Genomic DNA, 17,996 nt, shown 5'->3' on the forward strand with positions numbered 1-17,996 from the left:
TCATTTTGCTAAGTTGCTACCTAGTTAAATTATGCTGCGCACCTACTGTTCAGCACACACGTAAGGGCAGTCTGGCAACAATCACCCCTAAGTCTGGCAACTGACATATGCAATGTCAAACAGAACCTTGCCTACTCTTTCACGGTGCACTCGCACTTACCAGTACATTTTATGGTTCTTTAAGGCTCAACCTTTCATTTCATGCAAAAAGACAACCGGAAATTTTCATGTCTACACCCCTTTTAAGTATGGAACATACTGCCCATTCAGGACAGAAACTTGCGTGCGGAAAGGGCAAGGTTCTGTTTGGCGTTGCATAAGTCAGTTGCCAGACTGCTGCCAAATTTGATAGAGAAATTTGCCCCTTTAGTTGTGACTTCTCTGTGAGGGTGTGGTGTCATCTGCGATGCATTTTGCGAGTGCGTGAGCGTCCCTTGCCGGGTTCGGCAAGGGATGCTGGCCGTTTTAATTAACGAAATGAACTGCGCCTTGCAAACGTTGTGATACATTCTCTTGCTGTGTGTGCTACTGTGCAATTAAGAGATCGTGTTTCTGAGTTAGGGAAGCAACGACGCGTCGTCTGCCGTGCATTTCGCGAGTACGTGTGCAATGAACTTGTTAGAGAGTGCATGAGCGGCACTGGCCATTTTGATTATTGGAATAAACCGCGCCTTGCAGAAGTTGGGGCGCGTTCTCTTGCTGTGTGCGCAGCTGTGCAATTAAAAGATCGCGTCTCAGTATTAGGGACGACGGGGAAAACTGAATAGAGTCGCAGCAGGTGGTACACTGCCCATCCTCTTTTTTTTCTTTTCACGGGTGATCGTGCCACGTCGACCGTGCGCACAACGGGGCTCTACGATTCTCTTAGCTAAAGGGGGGGGGGGGGCAGCGCAGCACCTGCTGCGACTCTATTCAGTTTTTCTCATCGTCCCTAATACTGAGACGCGATCGTTTATTTGCACAGCTGTGCACACAGCAAGAGAATGTGCCCAGACTTCTGCAAGGCACGGTTCATTTCGTTAATTAAAACAGCCTCTTAATTGCACAGCAGCACACACAGCAAGCGAACGCATCCCAACGTCTACAAGGCGCGGTTCATTCCGTTAATTAAAACAGCCAGCGTCGCTCATGCACTCGCGAAATGCATGGCGTACGACACCAAACCCTCACGGAGAAGCCACAACTACAAAAGCGAATTTCTCCGCCAAATGTGGCAGCAGTCTGACAACAGTGACCCCTCATGTCTGGCAACAATTTATGCAATGCCAAACAGAACCTTGCCAGAAAGAGTAATTGCTACATGTTTTTAAAAGCTAGTGTCTGTTCCAACACTGTACAAGCTCCTCATGATGCACTCGCACAAGATATCGTGACATTTCCTCAGCCGGTCCCTTCCTGGCACGGAGGAAGGAAATGTAGGAGAGGGCATGCCCAGCTGGCGTGCTACGTGAAAAGTGTAAAGGAAATGACATCATGGTGGCCATATTCACTGGGCACAATGGCAGCATTGATATGGTTACGTGTTGCGCAGTGGAGCTGGTTTAGCAGTGAGCGGCCACGACTGGCGGCAGCATGTGTGCCTCCGCAGGTCTCGTGCTGAGTCATGGCGGACAATATCCGTGCTCTGCACCGCTTTATTGGTTACGCAGTGTTCTCCTGGCAGTTACTGTACTCTTGGTAACGTTTACAAATCCTTATGTCCATCACAGGTTTTTAACGGTGCATAGAACGATTGCATATCCATGTGTCGTGCGGCAGATGACATGGATGAAGCAATTAGTGTTCAGCGAAATTGCATTGGGCACAATGACGAAGCGGAACGATGACGAACGCCTTGCAGGTCAGTGACGGTTGGGCAGTACTCCTGCTTGTGACAACAAAGACGCTGTTGAGCCCAGTAAGATGCAATGAGGACCATGTGCACATACGTAGTTTCGTGTTGTGTATTTACAGTAACAACTTGCATGTGCGCAATAAAACACCTTTTCTGTTTCGCTTCCGCTTCGTATACTCTCTCCCAGCATTGCATGTAATCTCAATGTAACAGCAACCGCGTTCAAGTGTCACTTGCATCATGCTCAAAGTCACCACGGTCGCAGATTGCTGACGCTGGTGAGTTTTACGCAGAACACGGACACAGTGGCCGGACGCTGTGTCGGCCGCGTGGTGGAGTGCAACCGTAGAAGGCGCACGACGGATCGTGTTGTCTTTACAGTTGCTGAATTAATGACGTGAAAATACTCGCTGTTGTCGGTGCATCTAGCACACATTCTCTTGCACTTGCTTCGTTGTCGATGAGCTGTTACTCACTGTTAATACTCGGACGAAATGATTTCGCCGAAGGTGTCGCGTTGGCCCAGAGTGTTGAGCCCCATTCCATTAGTTTCGGATCGTCACGACACGCGCGCTGCGCAGCTCATGTGTTTTCCGAGCTGGAGAGAGAGTCGTGCCTTCTGCTTTACATTAGGATGTAAACAAGAGAGGAGAATTGGCCCAGTCAATATGGCCGACTTCTGGCTTCATCGCAGTTTCACAACGAGTGACGTCAGGGCCTCTCCTACATTTCTTTCCTCCGTGTTTCCTGGCTTCATTAGTGAAGCAGAAGTGGCCATTTTGATTGTTTTGGTGCTTGATACTGGTGCATGAAGTTGGTATAATTTAATATGTAGCCTGACGTCATGACAGTGTTGGTGCCTGTAGATGTGCTTAGCACATTCACCCGACAGAAATTAGGTGGGCAGATGAGATTAAAAAGTTTGCAGGTATACCGTGGCGGCAGAAAGCAGAGGACTGGGTTGATTGGTAGAACATAGGAGAGGCCTTTGACCTGCAGTGGGCGTAGTCAGGTTGATGACAAGAAATATATAAAGGAACCCATACTTTAAATTTTTGTTGAATGCCGTGCAATGGCAGTGCAAGTAATTTTGCTCACTGTAAAATTTATTCAATTTTACTTCACATTTAAAGTTACGTTTTGTAGCAGCACATACCAATGAAAACTAGTTTTATGAAGAAGAAAAATACAGCTACGACAAGCCACGCTTAATGATAAAAACTCTGCATCTACAGCTGCGATTTAAACCGGGGCCTTTCGAGTGGCAAGCGGGCATTTTACCTCCTCACCATTTTGGTGGAGCCGCGTGCAACTCTTAAAATGGCAAAACATTGCAAACTACAGATTGCAGCGCCTGAAGTGTCTTGACCCTGTTTTGGGTTCACTTCCTGGACAATGGTGCTGTGGCTGTTCCGAGCACAACCCCTATTATAGTACACTCTAACTGAAGTGTCTTGTGGTGCAGGTGCCAATAGTGGCCTATGAAAAGTAAATTACAATGCGTAGTTGCACCATGGTTTGTTTTAAAAGAGCCTAAAATCGTGCGCTACTAAAGTGCACAAACTTTGTGTCTGTTAAAATATCACCATGACTGTGATTTGAGCCTAAAGCAGTGTAGAATAGAATGAAAGATGAAAACAATTGCCTCACAGAGGGCCTTGAACACAAAAACACTTGCAATACTAATCGAAAGTGTCGCAGCAGCAGCTTCACAAGAGAGGTTATGCTACAAGTCTGCTGGGGTGATAACACGTTACTGAGAGCATTCATTCATAAACTTAAAAAAAAGAACTGGAGCTTAGTAATGGTTCTGCACGAAGAAAAAGTGCTGGATGTAACAGAACATTCTGTTTATGCATTAAAGAAAAGTACTTTTTGCTGTAGGATGGATGTAGGATGTAGATGTGTAGGATGGTTAGTGTCTTGGCCCATTTACCACAAATGGAAACATACTCAATCATCTAGGGCCAGCACGTGTACCACATGCAGGATGTGCAAACAAAAAATACAGGTTCAGTTTGAGTCTAACACACTTTGTTTTGTTTCAGGCAGGTTATAGTATGGGGGAATAAAATATTGTGATAATCATATTCCCAATAAAAAATTTGAGTGTTGCTGAATGCATGCTTTCCAGGTTGCTAGAGAACATAAATGCAAATGGCATGAAGTGTGTGGTTTCACTCAGTAATGAAGGTAATAAATATACTCTTAAAGATACTGAACACTGTCATAAGAACGACTACTGCATAATCATACAATTTGTGCACACTTTTGCAGATACTGTTGATTGGTTTGGGAAAACTTTATTGTGAAAGTCCGAAGGCGTGCGCCCTAGCTCACGGTGGGCCACTCCCACAATAAGACAGTAAAGTCGAGACCTAGCGTTGCATCGTGGGCCCTCTGGACAGCCCAAAGCTGCGATGTTATGTCCGGACTCCGGAGAGCGGAGTTCCCACTTTCTGGACAATGCTGTATCGGTGCCGCGTACTGAAGGGCACTCCCAGAGCATGTTATGTAAGATGGCTAAACCGCCACATTTTGTACACGAGTTGGTTAAATAAACATCAAGGTAAACCTTGTGGAGAAAGGCAGGGTTAGGGTACATTTCTGTTTGAAGTAATCGCAATGTAAGTGTCTGTGCTATATTTAGTTTCCTATGTGGAGGTGGAAACATTCTCCTATATATAGCGAAATGTTGGGCAATTTTATTGTATGTAGTTGGTGGATACCTGTTTACGAAATCTCCAGTACAACCCAAAGTTCCTACATGGCCGTGGACAGGTAACCCTAGCGCCCTGGAGTGGGCCAACTCATTGAGATTGATAATCCCTCCGTCCACGTTTCCCATATGAACCGGGAACCATGTAAGGGTATGGGTTGTACGCGACTTAGTATGCTTTTGGCCTTTTTGCACACAGCTCCAACACTGAAGGCAAGAATGGCAGCTATAGAATCACTAAATATATGTTCAAGATGCTGATCTAAAAGAGCCAAAGCAAGGGCAACCTGCTCAGCTGCATTGGCAATTTAGGCGCATACCGACACTGAATTAATTGTAACCCCTTTGTGGTTGACTGCCTCTACCATGAATCAGTCTCTCTCGTCGTCATTTTGCGCCGCGTCTATGAAACAGGCACCCCGTCGAGATCCGCTACTTGGCGGAGAAGGGCCCGAGCACGCGCTCTCCTTCTAACATTTCGTTGGGGATGCATGTTCCGCAGGGCAGGCGAGACAATGATGTTCACCTTTCGATTCCTCGTCAACCCTTGGTACAGAGCCTCAATCTGAGCTGGTGGAATACCCAAATCCGCGAGAATCATCCTCCCTGCTTTTGAGCCAGACAGCCTAATTACCTGTGTTCTTTCTTGCGCTCTGCGATTTCTTCTAATGTATTATGAATTCCCAACTGCAGGAGATGATCGGTGTGGATGTAGTTGGGGAGCCCAAAAGCATTCTTTACCGCTCTTTTTATCATTGCATTAAGCTTGTCCTTTTCCGGTCTCTTCCAAACATGCATTGCCGCCACATATGCAAAATGACACGGCAGAAAAGCATGTATAAGCCTGACCAAGTTGTCCTCCGATAGTCCTGCCCTGCGATTAGCCACCCAATAACACTATGTGTCTTTTTTGCTAACCTTCGAATCGTGATGTTCTTGGTGCCTGTTGCTTCTAATGTCATACCTAAGATCCGAATGGAAGCAACTTTAGGGATTGATCGTCAACTTTTAGTACGTAAGTGGATGTCAGTCTCTAGGGTCGGCACCCAGCCTCGCGGTCGACGGCCCTTCCTGACCGAGTTATAGAGGAGAAACTCGGACTTTTCCGAAGAGCAGAAAAAGCCTGTGCCCTCCAGAAAACCTTCGGTAGTGTTGATGGACTCTTGCAGGGCAGCCTCTACAGTGTCATCACTTCCTCCTCTACACCAAATGGTGATATCATCGGCATGAATTGTGTGACCAACATCTGAAATTCCAGAAAGCTAGCTGCCTCGAGAGACCAGCCATGACGATGTTAAAAAGTAAAGGTAATAGAACAGATCCCTGCGGGGTGCGCCTATTTGCCAGCACTTGGACATCCGATTCTAGATCTCCAACTTTAAGTATGGCTTTTCGACCACTCGGGAAGGATCTGACAAATGCATGAAATGAGGAACCTAGGTTGAGACTAGAGATCGCATCCAAATTAGAATCATGACAGTCTTAATAAAAAAACTGTTGATGATTGTAATGATTTATTCGTAGCACAGCTCTGAGGCACACATTGCTGCACTGAGCATAGGCATGCATGGCTTGCCATAGCCAAGCGAACGAGCAGAGCACAAGATGAAAGGGTTTTGAACACTGCATAGTGACAGTGAGAAGCGAAAGGTGGACACGATGCACAAATGTGCGTGAAAACCAGTAGTATGTATTTTCATTGAAAGGTTTTAATGCATGTGCACACTCTTGCTGAGATGCATGGTGGGCAGAGTCACTGGCTGGCAGCGGAAAAAACCAAACTACCACACCATGCAATTGCCTTCTAAACTCTTGCGAAATGCTGGAAGCCTGTATGGGACACTATGAACACTATAGATGGTCAAAACTTCTATAGCCTTTCAATATGGCATCTCATAATTATATCATCGTTTTGAGGTGTAAAATGCCGCGAACTGTTATTATTAGTTCTAAACTCTGATTTGTGGATGCGTGCACTACATGACATACGAGGCATTTTTCTTCAATTTTTCATCTTTTGCTGTGCGCGTTCGCTTGGTTATGGGAAGCCATGCTTATGCTCAATGGAGCAATGTGCGCGTCAAGAGCTGTGCTACAAATAAATCACCGACAGAATCGGCAAAGTGTGGTGCTGTGCGTATTATTTTACGGACACGAAGTGGGTATGTACCTTGTTGATTCGTTATATGATGAATTATGATGCGATGGGCGCTTCGCAACTGCACTTTCGATATCTGTGCACACTGAGAGCGTTTCAAACGATCAATGGTTATGCACGCAGAGACGTTCCTTACCTCGGAGCATGGTTGAAGAGTCCACTCGGAAGAGAAGCCTGGCAAGCAAGCGAGAATACGACCACACGAACGGGGCCTGGTAATTCTATCGAGTTCTGTACCCTTGAAGGCAAAGCTCAAGCGTCCATAGGCGTTCTCCAGTTTGCATCAAATATAAGATACCAGCTTTATTATCATTCTTCTCATCCACCCTTCACTTCTGGTGGCTGATTCCCATGCCTAAAGAATTTGTAGTGAAAGAGCATGTAGGGAAGGGTGTTTCAGCATCACTAACGTGAAACCTGGAGACAGGAGAAACATTCACGAGCACAATTAGAGTCTTCAGTCATAGGTGCTCCGCCCATCAAACTGCCAGCTACGGTTCGACACAGAGACCCGCAGTTCCATTTTAATTAACGTGCATGATGCAAATCATTAATGTTCATTGTTCAACTGTGCACAAATCTTCCACCTTCACTACACTGCAGGTCAAGATTCAGTGCGTGAGTATTTATGAATATATATATATATATATATATACACACGAGGGCACCAGTAAATGGTTGTGCAGTACGAGCAGTTTTTTTTTTTTTTGTAAGTCAAGAAACTTTCTGGCAGACGCTGCTTGTGTTAGTGTTGTGTCTCGCTAGTGTGGGCACGTTCTCATTTCTTGCAAGCTGGTAGTTCCACATTCATCGCAGAAAAAACGTTTTCATAGTCAACATGCCCACCTTTCGCGCTCTGTCACTACACGGCGAGCACTCAGGCAGCGGCACCATTGCTTGAGCTGAAGCAACTCGACCGTCATGACAGCAGCAGCAGACGACAGTTCACGCCGACACGCCGAGATCCTAAGGTGCTTCGCCCCTGAAGCCAAAATGGTTCACAGACCTTTTTGCAACATTGAACCAGTTCACTAATCACTTTACACAGGAAGCTAACTTTGACATATTGCACAGTACTAGTGAAATAATCTGCTGAGCTGGAGTTCCACAAGCAGTACTGCTCAAGTGCTTGCACTCTTCAAATAAGAAGAATATGCAATTTGTAATTTCCCGGTTAATTTCCTTTTCGTTTCCGATTATATGTGTCCTAGAAAGCACATAGCATAATGGCAAGGTTTGTCAGCAGCTGGAAAAAAACTGGCCCTTCGGGAGATCAGAAACAACAATTCCTGCTTTAGAGTGCAGTATTGTGGTGCTTGTTCTTGGGTTAAGCGACGATCGTTGCCCAAAACTGTAACACCGTGAATGAGTTCAGTGAAAGATCTCTTGACAATCTTGACAACGCTCGTTCCGTGGCCTACCGGTTAGCCTCGCGCACTGCAATGCGAAGTCGCTCGTTCAACGCTTTGGGACAAAACCTTTTCTTCTCGTTTTTTTATCTATTAATACATATTTACGTTAGTAAATATCTTACATAATATCCGTGACAGAAATACATTAGCAGAACCGTGGTGGACCCCAACATAAAACGCTTTGGTGTTAAAAAATTAAAATCAACATAAATAAACAATAACAAGCAATAACAAACTTTCTCTAACTTCAGCTAGTGCTGCCAAAACAAGAAAGAAAATAACAAGAAAATGAAAAATAAAAGAATATGAAAAACTACAGAAAGATTAAACACTAAAATAAGAGTCCTCTGAAACTGTCCGTACATGCAGGCCGTTTTGAAATTGTTTGCCTCAACAAATTACGAAACGAAAATGCGCATATGCTTGCCTTCACATCTCAGATTGGGGAGTATTGGGGAGTATTGCGTCGGCAATTTTCTTACATACCAGCGAAAATTGTTAGAAATAGCTACAGCAAGCGCACTAGTTAACAATAATCTCACCCTGCATGACAAATGTGAGCAGCCATTTCACGTGTCCATCCCGGAACTTTCTCTTTTCTGTTTTTCTTTTTTACACCGAAAGCTGTTATTGGATCACAAGGGCCTCGTGCGGCACTGCAGTTGTCCGCCGCCGGTGTCCGTAACCACTCTCGTGCGAAGTAAAAAAAAAACTTAGTAAATAAAAACACCAAAGAAACAGCAGGATTCATACCCGAGTCCCGTGCGTACCAGCCCAGTATTCTACCGCAGAGCTACATCGGTGCTTAAAACTCGGCTTGCAAACTTGCCTTACGCAGGCTTGATGTCAGGAAAGAAATTGCGATAGCACGCATGATAAAGGGTTTTAGAACAACAAAGAAACCAATGGGCGTCACCCAATGCAAATTGCATAACGAGTTGGTGATCCAATGCTCTAACCCATTACAAAAGCTTGTTCTTGATCACCTATTCTTCGTTGTCAGCCACTGCATATAACTTTTACAACTTACGGAGGATAGATTAGTGAATGCCAGCCTACTCACAGAAATTATGATAATGGTATAGTGGGTACCCAGAAAGTGTGCTCGTAGCAGTTACCTAAAGAGTGTTTGCTCAAACAGGCCGCTCTTCCCGCTTTCGCTGTGACTGTGCTGTGAGGTCTGTGCAGGCCTGTCGTTTTTTTTTTTTTGGTAATATTATTGAGAACGGGTGAAAAAGTAAAAATTTGTATGGAGGTCTAAAGAGTGATTTTCAGGCCATGTCAAATAAAAATGCCAGAGAAAAAAAAAGCCTCGAATATTGATTGAAGAGTTTTGTACAGTGTATTTAGCAACAAAATTCTTTACACAACTCTAAACATGTATACCATTTGTGACACAGTCGGATTTGTGGGAATCGAGGGCACCCTCACCTTTAGTGTCTATGTATCTTGGGTAAATAAACTGTATCTTGAGTAAATATAAACCCATGTTTGTTGACGACCTGCCTGGAGTGCAATCTCTGTGCCGTGTTGGAGAGTTGACGAGCCTGGCCATAGCGTCTGTGCGCAATGGCAGTGGAGAACGTCGCGTCTCTTCCCGGTCGCATTGCAGGGTAAGCCTTTCACGAACCTATCTCCACAGATAACATCTGGTGCATGACTGCATTTAAATTAATGATTAAAGAAGAGCAGTATGTTATTAGTGCAAAGTGCAGTGCTTGTTGATTTAACAAACTACATAACTTTGAAAGCATATGAACATGTTGAAATTTGCAAAATAACTTGGTTTCTCCAAGTCGAAATAACAAATTCAAAAGCTACATAAAGACAGGGCATGCTAATGTTTCAACAGCAGGTAATTATTTTGTGTAAGCAACCTTTCTGTGCACGGGAACCTGGTCATCTACCAAACAACCTTCACTCCAGTAACTCTCTTCGTTGACTGCGGCAACTGCTTATACTTTGAACTACTTAATTCTAAGGTACATTCCAAAATATCGGTTCTAGTTTACTCCTGGCCAAAACTTCCAGATAAGCTTCACATGCTGATGATACATGTCCTAGTACCCATAGTTCAGTGACAGTGTAGTTTGTTGTACTTTTGTCACAGTTGGACAATACCCTTGCAAAGCTCTTCCAAGTATTCACTGGACGACTTCATTAAAGGTGTTTCTCGCCAAACAAATCGACTACCACCAAAACAATTTTAGTCGAGTACGGGCGGAGTCATAGCGATTTGTTGCACACTTAAGTTCTTTCTTTTTTCGTAATAGCAAGTGTGCTGAAAGCTATGCAGGGGGAGGGGGCATCCACAAGGGGGCAAGAAGCTACATCTATTTGTCGGCACATGTCATGAGACTTATGACCTTCTGCTATAATTTTTTTTCCTTTGAACGCATGCCTTACTTTCAGAGTGATTGAGAGTGCATTGGCTTAATTCGACATTGTGTGTGAATCCACCACTGTAGGTTGCAGCATAGGCATGTGGCGACATCCCGGGGAGGCAGCGGTTACTATGCCACTTATGGCATAATAACCATTTGTGATTATGGCATAAGATTACGGTGTCATTTGTTGAGATACACGTGAGCAATCGGTAGCCGACATTGAGAACTGTAAATTCCTGGCTGCAGGCCATGCTGTAATCTTTGGCTCATGTTCTCATGAACCTCGACTATCGATTGGCAGCATTTTCTATCATCCAAAATGTTGCAGGGCCCCTCCCCTTAAAGTGCAGCTTGTTAAGATGTTTTGGCTTGTTAGACGTTTTGGCGGGTATTCCATGCAAACGCTCGCATGAGCTGATGTGCTGAAGTTTTTTTGTAACCATGCATCACTCACATATTTGCAGCCATGTTACCAACAGTGGGTGCATAAATATGGGCAGGATAGAATTCCGTCATAAAGTTGCAATCTTAATTAAAAGACAAAGATCAGATGCCTTGAGAAGTCAGAGAAACATTCCCACACTTTTTACAACAGAAACAGTTTGCACATCATTCTCAATTCAGATCTGTCTTCTAAGAATGTGCATCAGCTAGCTTAAAAATGTCTCAAATTGATTATATGAATGTGCATGTCAGCCTTTTGTATAATCGTCTTAGTGTCACTAGTTCGAAGATCGTCCTATGTGCACGCTGATGCCTCTTGCCATGCAAGAGAAACGAATGTAGTATCGCTACGCCATTCCAACACGGCGCTCTCCGTTTCGCACTCGGCATCGCGTCGGGCTTGCTGAAAGACTCACTCGAATTTCAAGCGTGAATGGCTGCTCGAGTTGTCTGCTTGTTTGAAGACGACGAGAACGAATATTGGCGCCTCAGAACGTGCTCCACTTGCTGTTACTTGCAAGCTTCGCTGTTGTTTATTTCGCCTGCGCATCGGTACAAGAAGGAAGCCGCACTGCGTGTCCCTTCGAGGTGCTCTTAAAGAAGCTGACGTTGAGCCATAGTCTACTTTCGCGTTTTCACCGAGCCAGTGGCTTGCACTGGCACGCGTTCTGTGGCGTCTGCCTCTTCTTTATCGGTGGACGCAGCCTGTGCCGCGCTTGTGAATCAGGAGGACGCATCTCTCGTCACACTCTGCCTCCGATGCCCGCGTCTTTCGGCCGATGACACCGACGGCCAGCGACGGCGTTGCCATGTCAACCGCCCTGAAGCGGAAGCGGCCGCAGAAGCAGCCGCAGGAAATGAAAATGCCGACTTACAGCCGTGACCTGAAGGCCTACTTTAGGCGACACTCCCTGGACATGCGAGCCCCTTGCACCGATGCCGACTCGCCCACTTCCATGCGACAGTTTTGCTGGCTGGTTAGAAAGATCGGCTTGTGGAATAGTTTCCTCGAGAACATCGGTCTGGAGCTGCGCGAGAAGCGCCCGGGGCGCCTTTCCCTCTACACGTTCGCGCGTTGCGACCCGAGCATGAACCACTACGGCTCCGTGTGTGTGACCTTGCTTGCCGAGCTTCTCGCAACCCACCGTTGTATCTACTCCGTGCACTTCGGCTACGCGGGCAAGCTGTTCAGCATGAAGATGAGCGTGATCCAGCACCTGACGCCCAACTCTTCCATCGAGGAGTTCCACGTTGACGGCCAGGCGATGGACAGCGACGAGATGTATACGTTCATCAGGGCAATGTGGCGGGCCAAGCCGCTCAGCGTGCAAGTGTGCAACATGCCGCGTCACCGCTCTGACGTGCACTCAATCTTCATAAATGTCGAGGTCACCTCGACTCTCCGCGAGCTGGCCCTAGTCGACACTGGCTTCAAGGTGGCCGACACCATCTTGCTCTTCAAGGCGCTCGAAAAGAGCAAGAGCGTCGAGTATTTACGGCTTGAAATCAACACCGTTGGCATACGGGGGGCCACGCAGTTCGCAGCCCTGCTGCGACGGAACACCACTCTCAAGTTTGTCACCCTACAGCGGGTCAAGCTGCAGGCAAATGGAGCTGTGGCCATAGCGGCCGCGCTAGCTGAGAACACCACGCTAGTTTTCCTGTGCATCGCCAGGAACTCCATCGGGCCCGTGGGCGCCCGGGCTCTCGCCAAAGCTCTCACAACGAACTCGTCACTCTCGGGGCTCGACCTGCGAGACAACGCCATCGGCACCAGTGGCGCTGTGGCCTTAGCGACCACCTTGAAGGTGAACTCGAAACTTGAAGAGCTCCACGTTTGCCTGAATTGGATATCCGACGAAGGCATCGTCGCCATCGCGGAGGCAGTCATGGACAACAAGTCGCTCAAGGTGCTGTCGCTGTTCGGCAACAAATTCGGCGAGGAAGGTGTGGCCGCGTTGGGCAGGCTCATCGCCTGCAACAGGACTCTGGTGAGGTTGAACGCGACCCTCGAGTCCAGCTACGGCGCTCCACGGAAAGACCTCGACGCATTCGCCGAAGCCCTCGCGGCCAACACTGCCATCAGCGGTGTTAAGCTGTTAGTGTGGGGCACGCCCGCCATGAAGCAGCTGTCGCACATGCTGCCGCTCACGCAGACTCTGCAGTATCTCTGCCTGTACACGTGTGGGCCTGAGATCGAGCAGTTGTGTGCCGCCCTAGCTCAGAACAAGTCCATCCAGGAGGTCGAGATCAACTGCTACCTCAACCTGGACGACGGCACGGCGCTGGCTCACCTCACCTGTTCGAGACAACCACGACGATCCAGGCGGTGACTATCAACAAGAGGGTGAAGAATACCTGTCTCATACAGCTTTTCAAAGGCATCGCCAGCAACAGCAGCATCTGGAGGTTCAGCGTGCAAGGCGGATGCTTGACGTCGACTGCTTGCACGGCCATCGCTGCCGCCTTGAAGAGTAACAACACGCTTGCGTGCATCACGTTGGGACGGGCCACGGCGGAGGATTCGTGCCTTAAGTTAGTGAGTGCTGCTCTGGAGCGAAACTACACACTCCAGATGATGTGCTTGAAATACTCGGCTGCCAGTGTGCCAGCATTGGAGATCAGGCAGCGACTCCGGCGTAACATGGGCATGATGATGCAGGCCATCGAGTTTGCATTGACCAGGAATGTCAGTGGGGCCTTGGCGGAGGCCTTCGAGGTGTACAAGGACACCCCTTTTTTTCTCCTGGAGCTTGCCAAGTCGAACGGCAACCAGGGTAGGCCTGCTGCCTTGGCGCTAATCAAGGAGGGGGAACGGTTTATCGAAGAAAATTACTTTCAAATAACGGGAGTTGTCAAAAGAAAGATTGTGTGCGTTAGGAAGACGAGGAAGAAAAGGAATACCACCATGTTCGACAACCTGAACAACTACTGCTTGCGGGAATTGTTGTCCTACCTTCGGGTTTCCGACGTGCAGCGTTGAGCTGAGGTATAAGTCTCGGTGTTTTTTTCTTCGAAAGGGAAGGGGGGGGGGTTGTTAAGGTTAACTTAACCCTTTTTCTGTTTTGTGCTCTTGTTCTGCAAATGGACGACTGTTTTCCTTTTTTTGTGGTGCCTTTGTATAAAACATCTTCGAGTATTTACCACTCTATATTACAAGTCTGATCATTACAACTAGTCGTTACACTTACTGAATTTCGCCGTGGTAGCTCTGCATTGTTTGAGTTTGCACGAAAGCTGATAAGCAAAGCTTTGTGCTGACGGTAATACAGTAAAATATCGTTAATTCGGATTTCACGGGACCGGAAAAACATTCTGAATCAACCGAATTAATGAATGAACAGGGAAAACAACATTTAAAATCAAGCTGTAGAAGCATACCTTTATTTGTTGAAGTATTTTGTCATTCGTCGTCTGCGTTTTCGTGCAGATTCCGGCTGACATCACATATTTTCCTAACTGTTCCAAATGACCAACAGCACGCAAGCTGTCGGGAGTATTCAGGCAAGCGTCCTCTAATATTAACAGCGCCTCCGAGACTTCCCGTGAGGTGCGATGAGGTCGCGGCTGTATCTTCTCGCATGATTCTTCGTCGGAATCGTGGTCTTCATGGGCGCCCGTGACATCATTAATAATCTCTAGGTCGGTCAGGAGACCACTCGTGGCGACACCATGATCAATCGCGATGTAGTCCTGAAAGGTCACATCTGTGGGAAGGACAGCATTGAAAGTCGGGCAGTCATCGTCGGTGGACTCGGCTGACACCTCCTCGATGCCACTGTCAGCTACTGCTGCATGCTCGGGCCTCACAAAACCGCTGTGCCGAAAACAGTTGGCGATGACTTGCCGCGGAGTGTTTTTTCACACGTGGGCGATGATGTGCACTGCGCCGAGTAAGTCCATTTGATACAACTTTCCAGCTTCTGAGCATAGGATCATTCGTTCTAGCAGGTGCTTGCGGTACTTAGACTTCACGTAGTGAATGATACACTGGTCCATCGGCTGAAAAGCAGACGTAGTGTTGGGGGCAAAAAAAAAAAAAAACTACTTTGATGCTCTTCAGTTCGACTGTACAGTTATGGGCACTGCACTTGTCAACAACCATAATTATCTTGCGGTCCTTCGACGTGAAGTGCCGGTCCAACTGCTGCAGCCAGCCGCGAAAAATGTCCGATGTCATCCATGCCTTCCTGTTCGCTGTGTATTCGACAGGAAGGCTTTTGAAGTTCTTAAAACAACGTGGCTTAAGCGCCTTCCCGACGACAAGTAATGGCAAGCGCTCCGTGCCAGTCATATTGGCGGCAAGAAGCACAGTTATCTTTTGCTTGCACTTCTTGCCACCAATGCACGCGTCCCCTTTGAAAGTCACCGTCTTGTCGGGCAGAGCTCTGAAAAATAGAGGAGTTTCATCTGCAGTGAACACGTCACGTGGTTCATATGCGGCGATGTGCTCCAGCAGCTTCACATTTCTCCACTCGGTGGTCACGATTTCGTCAACACTGGCCTTTTCGCCGCACACACTCCTGAAGACAAGTTCGTGTCTCTCTCGAAACCTCGCAAACCACCCTTCTGACGCTTTGAACGATTCAATGTTCATCATTGCAGTGTAGTTCTCACCTTGCGCCATGATGAGAGGTCCGCTCAAAGGCAGATGCGCGTTGCGACATTCAGTAATCCACCGGAGCAAAGCTTCTTCGAGCTGGGGATGAGCTAGGGTTCGCAACTGCTTTCTAGAGGCATGAAACTTCTCGCTTTCGAAGGCTTGTCGAATCTGTTGTTCATTTTTCACCTACGTTCCCAACGTGCTCCGCTTCACGTTGTACTTGGTCGTAACCTGCTGTCGCGATTCGCTGTTCTTCAGTGCTTCCAAAATTTCCACTTTAGTCGCCAAGTTCTTCGCGTCGTAGTTCTGCCGCTTTCTCGGCGTTGCCATCACTGTAGCGCACGATGGTGGTGGCATGCAAATACGGTCACAATGGAAGGAAAAGAGAACTCCGCAAGATGAGATGGTTCCGACACGACACCACAAGGGAAAATGGCGTTGGAGGCGCTGAGTGGAGAAGAAAGAAGACGCCGACGTTCGCTGACGCTGCGATTGCCCCCACTAGTTGATGATGATGGCGATGTCACTCAGGTTTCGGTTTCACTGCAGTGGTGCCAGCGCTGCTTTATCACACTTTTGTGTAGCAGCAGCCGTCAGCATTTGTCCGAATTAAGCGGAGCTGAGCCGAATACCGACAAAATAACGAAGGTTTGGTCCCATAAAATAACGTACACTTTGGCCGGGACCAATAGAGCCGTCCGAATTATCTGAATTTCCGAATTAACGGGTGTCGAATTAACGAGCTTTTACTGTATCGCTACGCTGTTCCAACACGGCGCTCTCTGTTTCGCACTCGGCATCGGGCTTGCTGAAAGACTCACTCGAATTTCAAGTGTGAATGGCTGCTTGAGTTGTCTGCTTGATTGAAGACGACGAGAACGAATATTGGCGCCTGAGAACGTGCTCCACGTGCTGTTACTTGCAAGCTTCGCTGTTTGTTTATTTCGCCTGCGCGTCGGTACAAGAAGAGGAGCCGCACTGCGTGTCCCTTCGAGGTGCTCTGAAAGAAGCTGACGTTGAGCCATATGCTGTGTTGGGGGCTGGCTGGTCCTGACGAAGCAGAAAAAGAAGACGGCCGACGGAGACGTACGCGGCCGGCGGGGACGCCGACCAGCCCGAACACGCGGGTTCGCGCGAAGCGCCATAGAGAAGAACAACAACCGCACTCCACGGTTACCCAACGCACACTACTCTTTATTTTACAGTCGCCTTGAAATCCTGGATGCCAGAGCGGCGCCCCCTGGCAGCTTCACATGTCATTCCGAAACCGAAACCCAGAACACAACAATCATCCCCTCCTCGAAAGAAGTTCACCTATACACCGTTTATATTTATACATGATCGGTACCAACGTATTATACAAGGTATGTACGTTAGAACACATGAAAATTCAGAGCACGGCACACAGAACTCGCACATTACGAGTCCTGAAAATGCACTGAAAAATGTACAATGGAAGTCCTGAAAATGCACTGAAAAAAATGTACACAACTCAGCACAATATTGATTTGAATGCGTTGGACCTTTTCACAGAACAATAATGTTCACAAACAGTATTGACAAGAGTTCTACATCACGTAGTCTTTGAACCAACGCGGCTTCTGTTGCTGCTTCCACTTAGGGTGTAGAATCAGGTGTCTCTGCACCTTGGTCACTTGTGCTCTGATGTGACATATCAAGAGTAGTAGAAGATTGTGAAGGCTCTGAACGAGCGTTAAAATTCGCGGTCTCATCAGAGCTCGCATCATGAGCTTCAAAAGAACTTTGTGGACCGGAGTCTGGTTCTACGGTCTCAGCCGTATTTGAAGGTTCGAAGTGAACCGTATGACTTGGTGTACTTGAACCAGCGACACCGACTGGTAACTCCTCCCCCCTTGAAGAAGAAATGCCTGTACATGGAGGCCACATGCAACAGTCTGATGCGTAGTTGAAAGGCGTGGACGGAACGTGATGGGGAAGAATTTTAGATGTTGAAGGCGAATCTGTATGAAAAATAACAAGGCGCGAAGCATTCCAGATGTTACCATCACTTAAGCGAAAAGAAGTGGGGCTAACCTGGCCCAAGAATTTGTAAGGACCCCGATACTTGGGGCGCTTGCCTGGCACACGAACCTTGACTAGATCGCCAGTGCGAACTTTGGACTGCTTTGCACCTCGACGGGTGTCGACATACTTTTTCATTGCTTGTTGATGAGAAAAAACCCTGGTACGAATTTGATCAGGAGAAAACACTGCTATGTTACGAGGCAACGAGACTATGTCGAGAGCAACTCGTGGTTGCCTACCGTGGAGAAGTTGAGCAGGAGACACTCCAGTGGTGCCTTGTGGTGTGAACCTGTACGAAGCTAAACATTCAGTCAAGACTTGCTTGAAGGGACGGTGCTCTAATTGGGCGATCTGGATATGTTCCTTCAGAACGCGATTAAAGCGCTCGATTTG

This window comes from Rhipicephalus microplus, chromosome X (assembly GCF_043290135.1).
Source record: "Rhipicephalus microplus isolate Deutch F79 chromosome X, USDA_Rmic, whole genome shotgun sequence".
NCBI lineage: Eukaryota > Metazoa > Arthropoda > Arachnida > Ixodida > Ixodidae > Rhipicephalus > Rhipicephalus microplus.